Source organism: Equus quagga, chromosome 17 (assembly GCF_021613505.1).
Source record: "Equus quagga isolate Etosha38 chromosome 17, UCLA_HA_Equagga_1.0, whole genome shotgun sequence".
Classification (NCBI taxonomy): domain Eukaryota; kingdom Metazoa; phylum Chordata; class Mammalia; order Perissodactyla; family Equidae; genus Equus; species Equus quagga.
Genome location: NC_060283.1, coordinates 18630989 through 18641794, shown reverse-complemented (window position 1 = coordinate 18641794; position 10806 = coordinate 18630989). Strand labels below are relative to the sequence as shown.

General features: G+C 35.0%; 1 pseudogene; it reads left to right on the top strand.

Annotated features, from left to right (window-relative positions):
* The first annotated feature begins 464 nt into the window (after nt 1–464).
* LOC124228535 (olfactory receptor 4P4-like) lies at nt 465–7564 on the top strand (annotated as a pseudogene).
* The last annotated feature ends 3242 nt before the right edge of the window (nt 7565–10806 follow it).

The following is a 10806-nucleotide window of genomic DNA, read 5'->3' as shown; positions in this document are numbered from 1 at the left end:
GCAATGATTCCCACTTTGGCCTCTGAAATAAAACAGATTGTTAGGATAGAAAGATCCACCTCACACTCTATTCCACCCTTATCTATTTTCCACCTTTTTCTGAATGCTTTTCTTTCAGCTCTCGTGTGTGACCTCCCCACTAAACTCATTGACTGTTTATCATTGTTTTGACAAATTTAGCCATTCTGAAGTTGGCAAAACTTGATTAAAGTAAGTACAGTAGTTACTAGAAGATGGGCTATTTTACTAGTTTTTTTTTTTTTTGTCTCCAGATCATTGTTACCCATTTTTGTGTCTTATTCCCTTGAGAACATGAGGAAAATTGCTAACACACCTCTGGAAAAAAAGGGATATATGTTCATACACAAAGACATGCACAAAAACATGCATTAATATCAATGCCATATTAAAAATCTTAAGGCTTTCGTTACATTCTTTAAGGACCAAGGATTCATGTGCAAAAAATGTCAAATGGTTATGATGATCATTTTTATGAGTGTCAGAGTCGTCAAATCTTACAGGGCCATGTGGTGCTGTTCAGAGATTACAACATCTTCTACTCCACGTTGTGGAGGTGATTTATTAAATTATTTTAAATTGACCTCAGTTTTTTTCTTTCTCAATATATAAATTGGAAGCATGTTTATCTGTATACTATACATAATAGATATAAGGCTGCAGTAGATTAATCATATTCATGTATTTTGTAATCAGAAAAGTATTAAAAGAATCAGATGAATATCATATGTTAAAAAGTAATTGAGGAAGTTACATTTATAAGCACTTACTAAGCACCTGCATTGTTGAATGCATTGGGTTTTGAACTATGGAGAATAAAATCCTGAGAATACATACATTTCAAGGATTCTTATTACAAAAAGTAAGCTAAAGGAAGAACACAGATAATTGAATTTAGACAACTGTATGTAGTATTATAAGAAAAGCTATAAATAATCCATTAGAGAAAAGGAAAGAGTATTTCCTTCATCACAAAGTAGTCACTGAAGGCCACCTGAGAAATTTCTTAGAATTTTGTTCCTGAAGTTGTAAGACAGTTGAAGTAGTTAGAAATGAAATAACATCATAGGAAGAAAGGAGACTATTGATTAAACTACTGATTAAATATTTGATGAGAACTCACAGTTATTAACATTAACAGTTAATGAAAACATGTATTTTTATGATTCTTAATTTATCTTAAAAATGCATGTCCAATTGTACAAATAAGCTTGCTTTATATATGCTAAATAAGCTTGTATAAATAAATGAATAAGGAAAGAATTAGCTAATTGTATGAATTAAGATAACAAGGCTCAGTTTCCCATAGTTGAGGATCTTTATCAAAGATTTCATAGCCCCAACATAACATTTTCGAAAATCTGGAACCCCAACATAAATTCATTGGGGGGCTGGTCCAGTGGCACAGCTGTTAAATTAGCATGTTCCACTGCGGCAGCCCGGGGTTTGCAAGTTCAGATCCCACGTGTGGACCTTCACACCACTTGTCAAGCTATGCTGTGGCAGGCATCTCACATTTAAAGTAGAGGAAGATAGGCATGGATGTTAGCTCAGGGCCAGTCTTCCTCAGCAAAAAGAGGAGGATTTGTGGCAGATGTTAGCTCAGGGTTAATCTTCCCCCAAAATACATAAATAAATAAATAAGTTCACTGAAGAATATTGATTGCCTGAGCCTCCAGTCTTATAAATGGTGAAACATTTTTAGAATATTGGTCCTTTACAATTAGTACTAAAGGAGATTATATTTTGTTAATTCTTTCAATATAGTGGATGCACATATCTACACGTAAATGTTTTATATGGAGCTTTTATTTTGACTCTTACAAGAATCCTATGTGGTAAGTGTTATTATTATCTCTGTTTTACAGATGAATAAAGGCTGAGAGATCATGTACCTTGCCTAAGATTATTCAACAGTTAAGTTGTGGTCCATATTGTGGAACCATTTACTATAACTCAAGCACTCTCATTCACTGTGATAACTTTTCTCCTTTGCATATACAATTGCCATTTAGGATTTGAACAGTAGTCAGTTTTGTTTCTTAAGAAACATTTTCTTTGAGACTCTGGACAAAAAGATGACCCTGAAAATAGGAGTTAAGTATTTTCTCCCTTTTTTATTCTTTTTTAGAGTTTGTCATAAGACAGGGTACACATTGTGTCCTGACTACCCCTTTTAAGATGCTGTTCAGTGTAGATTTTCTTAATGAAGTCCTTGCAGCAGAGATGATGGATTCAGGTAATTAGAAGCTTTAAATATGATTTCATTTCTATTGAGTCCACACATATCAGAGGCTGCTAACCTTTTGAGTAGCAGAAAATGATTATTCAGCATCCTTTGTTACAAATTTATTTTTTCCTCTGATTAAAGCTATAAGAGCCAGAGTTAGTCCCGCAAAATAGGAAGCCATGAAAAATAGCAAATTATAAACTTGAGTCCTCAATAATAACAGCTATTAGATTTAAAAGAACATCTTGGAACTTGTTTAAATCCTGTCAGGATTGTAAAAGTATAACTCGACTTTTTAATGTTGCTATAAAAACCAAATTCAGATATAGGTGTAAAAAGAGATGCAGATATTGGTATAAATGTAGATGCAGATATAGACATGTTTCCTGTTTTGTTATAGCAAATATCTCCCCCTGAAGAACTGGGGGAGTAGAAATGTATCTCTATAGTCACATTTCTTTTTTTAATGACAATTAATGGCATATAATGCTTGGAGAATAGCATCTATGTCTACATTTAATAAAGTAATAGAGGAAACAATTTGGTAAGTTACATAGGTTTACTGAATTCCACTAAAGGATTATGGTTTATACATTTTTGTTGTTTAATTTCATTCATTATGCATTGTATTCTGCTTCAACAACATTAAAAATAGTGAGTTTTTAAATTAACTTTAATTATGCAAATAATGCTGAAATATAATCTCTTTAATAAAGAAAGTGAAATATTGTTTAACACTAAAATCTCTGTGGCCATCATCTCCTCTATTTTTGAGTAGTAAATCTTTCCTTCCACACCTTTTCCTGTTAATTTATAGGCACAGAGGTTCTCATAGAAACTACCTTATATTATGTTGGCATTCTTTTTTAACATATAAGTTATCATACTGTGATTATCTTTGTGCACTGTTGCACATTTTCCACTTAAAAGTATATCTTAGTGATTTGTATCATGGTAGATGTTCCGCATGGATCCCACACTTAAATTTCTGCCTAGTTTTCCATACTACACATTATTTCCATTCTATTGTCGGATATTTAGATCATTTCCATTTTCCAAATTTGAACAAGTCTGCAAGAAATATATTTTTGTATACTTTTGGGGGTATTTTCACTGGATCACACATCAAAATGTTATATGAATAGGCTTTTTTTTTTCCTTTTATTAAGATTATGATAGTTTACAACCTTGTGAAATTTTAGTTGTACATTATTGTTAGTCATGTTGTAGGTACACCACTTCACCTGTTGTTCCCTCCCCCACTCCCCCTTTCCCCTGGTAACCACGAATCAGTTTTCTTTGTCTATATGTTAACTTCCACCTATGAGTGAAGTCATACAGAGTTCGTCTTTCTCTATCTGACTTGTTTCACTTAACTAATATTCTCAAGGTCCATCCATGTTGTTGTGAATGGGACGATTTTGTCCTTTTTTATGGAGAAATGTCTATTCATGTACCCTACCCATTTTTTGATTGGGTTGTTTGATTTTTTATTGTTGAGCTGTGTGAGTTCTTTATATATTATGGAGATTAACTCTTTGTCAGATAAATAAGTTGTAAATATTTTTTCCCAATTAGTGGGTTGTTTTTTTGTTTCAATCCTGTTTTCCCTTGCCTATGAAGAGGATTTTCAAATTTTATTTTTAGGAAGTTGATTAGTGAAAGTAGTATCTCATTGTTTAACCTGAATTTTCCTGATTTTAATGAGGTTGAGTATTTTTATATATACTATTGCCTAGTAGTTGTAGCCACCCCTACGCAGGAAGAGTTAATAATCACTGGAAAAGGCTTACCAACAAACTGTGACCCAGAGGTGAGAAGGCGAGTCAGCCAATGACGGGTAAGACCTCCAGGAGGAGGCAACATAAGACAGGTGCGGTCACCTGGGGGCACAGATGGAGACACGATATCGATATCTGGAGCAGTAGGGGCCGTTGCCTAGGAGACCTTACCTGCTCCAAGATAAAAATATATGAGAACAGCAATAACATGATAATATCAAAACAGAGGTCGAGGGAGGGCTCCTTGAGAAATCACTAAGAATTCTTGGCATTCGCTAATTACTTCATCCAGAACACCTGTGTATGTTTAACAGATGTGAGCTATGTATATATTGAAACGCTGGTTATAATAAACTCAGAGTGGTGATCAGCCCTCTCCGCATCTATCCTGATGTGTACAGTGGATTGCGACACTGACAGTAGTAATTTCCTTTCTGTGTATTGCCTTGTCAAATGTTTTGTCCTTTTAGAAAATTAGGCTACTTATCTTTATATTATTGAATTATAGTCTTTATATTTACTACCATTTCATTACTGTTTAAAATATTTTATTCATATGGAATTTTGTCATAAGGAAATTTTAAATGGATTAAATGTCTTCTTTATGTATTTGCTTTTTGTGTTTTCCTTAAAAAATTTCCTTAGCTTACAATATAAATCCATTCTAATTACTTCTCAAATATTTTTTCTAGTTTTTTTTGATACATTTGTACCTTTCAATCATCTGGCATATAATTTTTTGTGCCTTGTGAGGTATTTTTTTCTCTAGGGGGAGATTCACACTCCCAACATCAGTTAAGATCATTATTTCATGTCGATTTGAAATTTCACTTCAAACATAAACCCAAATATATTTATGTGTTTATTTGTTGGCTGTCTTCAAGCACATATATCTATTTTTTATCAACTCTTTAATTGTTTTAGTTTTATACTATAATTCCATTCTGAAAGTTATGTCTATCATCTTTATTCTTTGTTTTAAAAAGTTAGTTTAATTACTCCAGATAGTAGCTGTTTTTGAATTCTGGAATCAGATTTTCAAATTTCACGAAAACTTTTGTCAGAACTTTTGTTTTATTTGTTGAATGCAATGATTAATTTGGGAAGAATGTACATCATTTTTATATATATCCTCTCTAACCATAAACGTGGTATATCTCTTTATTTGTTTCAATTACTTTATGTCTTTTAACACAATTCTATGCTCAAGGAGGGGATTCTCTTTTTAAAAACAAGTAAATAATAGTTAAAAAATCTTTAACTTTTTATTTTAAACAAACCACACCTCAGCCAGAACCATTGAAGTTGGAGTTTTGCTTGGGTGACAGCAACACTTCCAGAGATTTTGCAAGAAATCAGACCACCACGTGTTTCCTTGGGGTTCATGTATATGATTTAAATAAATAGTCCATGAACTTCTTAAAATCCTATTAAAGAATGCTTTGTATGTCTAATGTAAATTTTCTAAAACAATGTAATATGAATTCAGATGGAATAGAGGGCAGTGTTCAATTGCCATTACAACTCTTCACAAAGAGGCTGACAAATTTTATCAATGTGTAGGGTTTATCTTTTCTAAGACAGCCTTGACCACTTTAGCAGTTTTGTGATACACTTTAGATCACATTGGAGAAAGGAAGTAAGAGGTAGAGTGTAATGTTTTGCACCAAAGAAATATTGGTTTTTTTAACTAAAATATTCCAAGACTTCATCCCAGGAGTGTGCAATGAACCTGGAAAAGAAAGTAAGTGGTTCAAATCAGAGATGCAAAGTGGTGAAACAGATTGAGTGAAGAAGATTCTGGATGTAGTTTGCCGCTCCAAGAGTTCTGTCATAAAAGGATGTCAGAAAGTGTGGCCAAATGATAAAAATAATGAGAACTCCTGGGTTAGATGGGAAGTGAATTGGGAAATAAGGTCAGTTCTAGGAAGCCATAAATGTACTGGAAGCTCATACAGTGGAGGAACACTTTTCCCCAAAGACTTTCTTGTTGCTCTCTCTCCCTCTATTTTTTTAATGTTCATGCGGAGGTTCTAAAGGCACTTTGCAAAATTGTCACCCAGAGGTCTAATATTTAAAATCATGCGCTCATGGAAGTCTAATAACATTACTCAACTTTCAGGATTTGACACAGCTTTAGTCACTGGGAAGGATTGAGAATTACAGTGACCTTCCTGGCCTTGATGAAAAGATAAACTCAGTGCTGTTTTATACACACCAGAGATTCATGATCAATTTTAAAGTATAATACTGAAATTGCATTTCAAAATTGACCTGAAAAAGAATGCTTCATCTTTTAAGTATTCAACTTGTTATTCATGGCAAGTGAGAGACTTTGGAATTCAGCATACTTGCAACTAACTAATGATGTGTGCTCTTACTGTGACTGTATGTCTGCTGTACTGAAGTGTACTCCATCTGTGCCTAGAGAGTGTATGTACTTCGTACACTACTGTACCCTTACCGGTAATTATAGTGGTTGCAACATAAAAAAATCAATGTATGTTTTTGAATAAATGAACGACTTTTAAAATAAATAAAATTTTAAAAAGTTGAGTGTTTCAGGTATATTAACAACCCCCTCTACAGAATCAAATGCACAGAAGCAACGGGACATGAAAATATCACAAAATTTATCATCCTGGGATGCTTTAGTGATGAGGATGCAAATGTTGCCTGCTTTGTCATGTTCTCACAATGCTATATCACAATACTCTCAGGAAACCTGCTCATTCATCTCACCATCAGGGGCAGCCACCACAGTGAGCAGCCTATGTACTTTTTCCCCAGCTATCTGTCCTTCATGGATGTCTGCTTCACCTCCATGGTGGCCCCCAAACTGATGACAAAATTACTGGCCCAGTGGAGGACCATCTCCTACAATGACTGTATGGCCCAGAATTTTTATGCCCATTTCTTTGGCACCACTGAGATCTTAATGTTGGTGTCCATGGTCTATGACCACTATGAAGCCATCTGCAGACTCCTTCATTATATAGTCATCATAAACAGACAGTTGTGCTTTGTCCTTGTGATGACCTCTATTATCAGAGCATTTATCCATTCAATCATACATTTATTGATTATTATTGAACCCCCCATTCTGTGGCCCCAGTCAGATAGACCACTATTTATGTGATATATCCCCCTTGCTGAAACTGGCCTGCATGGACCCCAGACTGTTGGTCTTTGCCATCATTACCACAACAAGGGTAAAGTCCATTTTGACCTTTGTTGCCTTGGTAATTTCTCACATCATAAATTTTTCCAACCTGTGGACCCGCTCATCCAAAGGTCTCCACAAAGCCTTCTCCACCTGTGGCTCACATATCACTGTCCTGTTCATGTTATTCTTGCCCCTCATCTTCACCTATGTCCTCATGGCTGATTCTGTCACTAACAGAAAGGGTTTTGCTCTATATTATACCATTATTTCCCAATGTTTAAACTTCTCATTTACACACTGAGAAACACATACATGAAGAATGCCATGAGGAAAGTGTGGTGCCAAGACAAGCTATTGCAAATGAAATAAAGCATCTGGTGATTGAGCCCCTTGCTGTATCCTCCTCTATCCACAGAATTATTAATGTTGAAAATTATAGCAGTTTCATAAAGGTGGCGTGCTGTTATCAAAATTTGCAAGCCTCGGGGGCAGCCCCATGGCCGAGTGGTTAAGTTCATGCACTCAGCTTCATCGGTCCAGGATTTTGCCAGTTCAGATCCTGGCATTGCACCTAGCACCACTGATCAAGCCATGCTTTGCAGAATCCCACATGCCATAACTAGAAGGATCCACAATTAAAATATATAACTATGTACTGGGAGGCTTTGTAGAGAAGAAGGAAGAAAAAAGTTGCAAGCCTCTAAGAAAGAAGGCCCTTCAGCCACTCTCTTTCTCTTACTTTTCAGAGACTGTATACAAGTGGATGTAGAATAGATGATCTCCAGTTCTCTTCCACTTCTGACATTCTGGAACTTATGTCTGACATTCTAGGACACTCTGTCCTTCATGATCCCTGACATAGAGGGCATTATAAGACTCTTATCAGGGCAAATTGTGAAGACTGCATGGTTCAGCAGTTGTGCCCTGCTTTAGGAAACAGGTATCTCAACTGAGATACCTGTCACAGATAGAAGTCCTAAGAACGTCCAAATTTTTGTGGTTTCATTGCAAGAAAAAATAAAAGAATGCCTATAATTTTACAAGTGTTGTTGTGTATTTTAATTCTTTACATTAACACCTCATGCTTCTAAAACAATGCAATACGATGTAATTATACTATTCACACAATATCTATGGAAGTTATTGTAAATGCCTCTCAGTACCCTACCAGAAGACATATTACAGTACAGTTGGCCCTCTGTATTTGCTGGTTCCCCGTCAGTGTATTCAACCAACCATGGATTCAAAGTCCTTTGATGGTTGCACTTCTACTGAACATGCACAGACTTTTTTCTTGTCATTATTCCCTAAACAGTACAGTATAACAACTGTTTACATAGAATTTATATTATATTAGGTATTGTAAGTAACGTAAATATGAGTCACAGTATACGTGACAATGTACATAGGTTATATGAAAATAACTGTGCCATTCTATGCAAGAGATTTCATCATTCTTCTATTTTGGAATGGAGCAGGAGGTCCTGAAACCAATTCCAGAAGGATGCCAAGAGATAACTGTAACTAGAAGTTTCAAATTGGATGACGAATGTCTTTTTTCAATCCTATAAATGTAATTCTATGACTGTATTTACAACTTGATTTTAAAAGTCTTCATGAGTATACAATGCAATACTCTTTGTAACTATGCCACATAGACAATCTCCCAGCCTGTGAAAGGCACTGAGCTTAAGAAGGCAGATAGCTGAAGAGATGAATGTTCCTGGGTGCATTTTGATAATCCTCACTCTTCCTTATGCTAATAGCATATTTTAATGTTTTCTTCCATCATTAAAACTATACAAATATGTCTCATTTCCACTTAGGCAAGCCCTCATATGAGGAAGAAATAAAGATTAGACTAAGAAGTAGGTAAAACCAACTGAAAACTGGAGCATGTGCCAAAATAATCTTTTTTATATTGAGATGTTTCCTTTATTTATACAAGAATCCTGAAGCTTTGTGAATTGGAAGAGACGGTGATATCATCTAGGCTCATCCACTAGCACAGTATACACCTGAGGAACTGAAGCCTACAGGGTGGGTTCACCAAGTATTCAAATATAAGAGGCATTCCTGTCATTTTCTGTTGCTCCATCCTCTTCACCATAGTCCAAGCTGAGAAACTGCATTGCACATACTTAAAGAATGTTTGTCCTTTTTCCGAAGGAATCTAAGTTTTAAAGTTAGGAGTACATTTACAGAGACTGACTATAAACTGATGAGGATTTCTGCAATAATTTTTCTCTTCCAAAAACACCCTGACACGTGTACTGCCTGATAAATTAGAGAACTTAGAACATATGGGGGGGAAGAAAAATAATAAAGTATATTAAAAAAGAGATAAGAAAGACAATAGAAGATTAAGTCAGGGTTTAGATTTGATATTGACCTCCTAGTGGTGATTACCTCATCATGACGGTTATCCAATTCAGGAAAGTGAGGAGAACAGAGACGTCTATTGCTGCATGGGCAAGCATCCATCCATTTCTGGTGTTTATTTTTGATAAGTCTGTCACTGATGCACATATAGGCCACATTCTCTGGTAATTAATCGAATTTTCTTATTGTGAAAAATTCACTATTTTGTTTCTCCCAAAAGAAACAGACCTTTCAGAAGTCTGTTTGAATATGACTCCTATTTATCTTTTGTTAACTCTCTTCTTGTAATTATCAATAAAACAAGGTTGAAAAAGAATCTGCCCAAGTGTGGTTAGTAATACTTCCTTAACTTCCTATGTGTTATCCACAGATGAATTAGTGAAAGGAATACTGATTTCAAACATAGGTGTGTAGAATTTATCCTTCATGTATAGAACCAAAATTATCTGCTGTCCCTCATGTCCATTCTCTCAAGCTTGCCCTGTTATACTACTCCTTTCAAAGTACCTGGCACTAAATATATTGGAGGTTTTATTGATTCAAGAATATACCTCAGAATTCCCACTTCTACAGTTTGACAATGCTATACTTGAATCAATAAGCTCAGTAGTGTCATGTAACAAGCCATTGCAAAACTCATGGCTTATACAATAAACATTAAATTCTCACTCATGAGTTTTGGGTAAAGTGGGGTACAGCTAATCTATTTCAGCCTTGACTGGGCTTAATTTCGGACCTCCAGGTAAGTTAAGATATACTTCCTGTATATCACTTTCCTCATGCATAAAATAGAAGTGCTATTTTAGTCTTTGTTGAAGTTGAAATTGTATGTTCTGTACATTTGATGTTTGACTGTACCATTGACTGTTATAAAAGTTTAGCATTGTGTGTCAGTTTCTACATTGTACTGAACTTAAAATGTATCTTAAAAATGTATAGTAAAAACCATTGGGAAGAGTTGAACAAAGTGATGAAATTGAATTACACCTCAAAACAAAACAGAACTGATCATCATGCAAGAACTGGACACATCAGAACACTGCCAAATGAGGCATTTCTGCTCGGTTACTATAAAAAGAGTGAAATTCTAGAGGCTCTGACATGTGAGAAATGTCTTAACCTGCTGGATATGTTTAAATGAGGAAGGGATAACATGCAGAAGAACATAAAAACTATCTTTACATATTCAATTGAGCAATGCATGGAAACGTTTAAAATATTTTATGCTA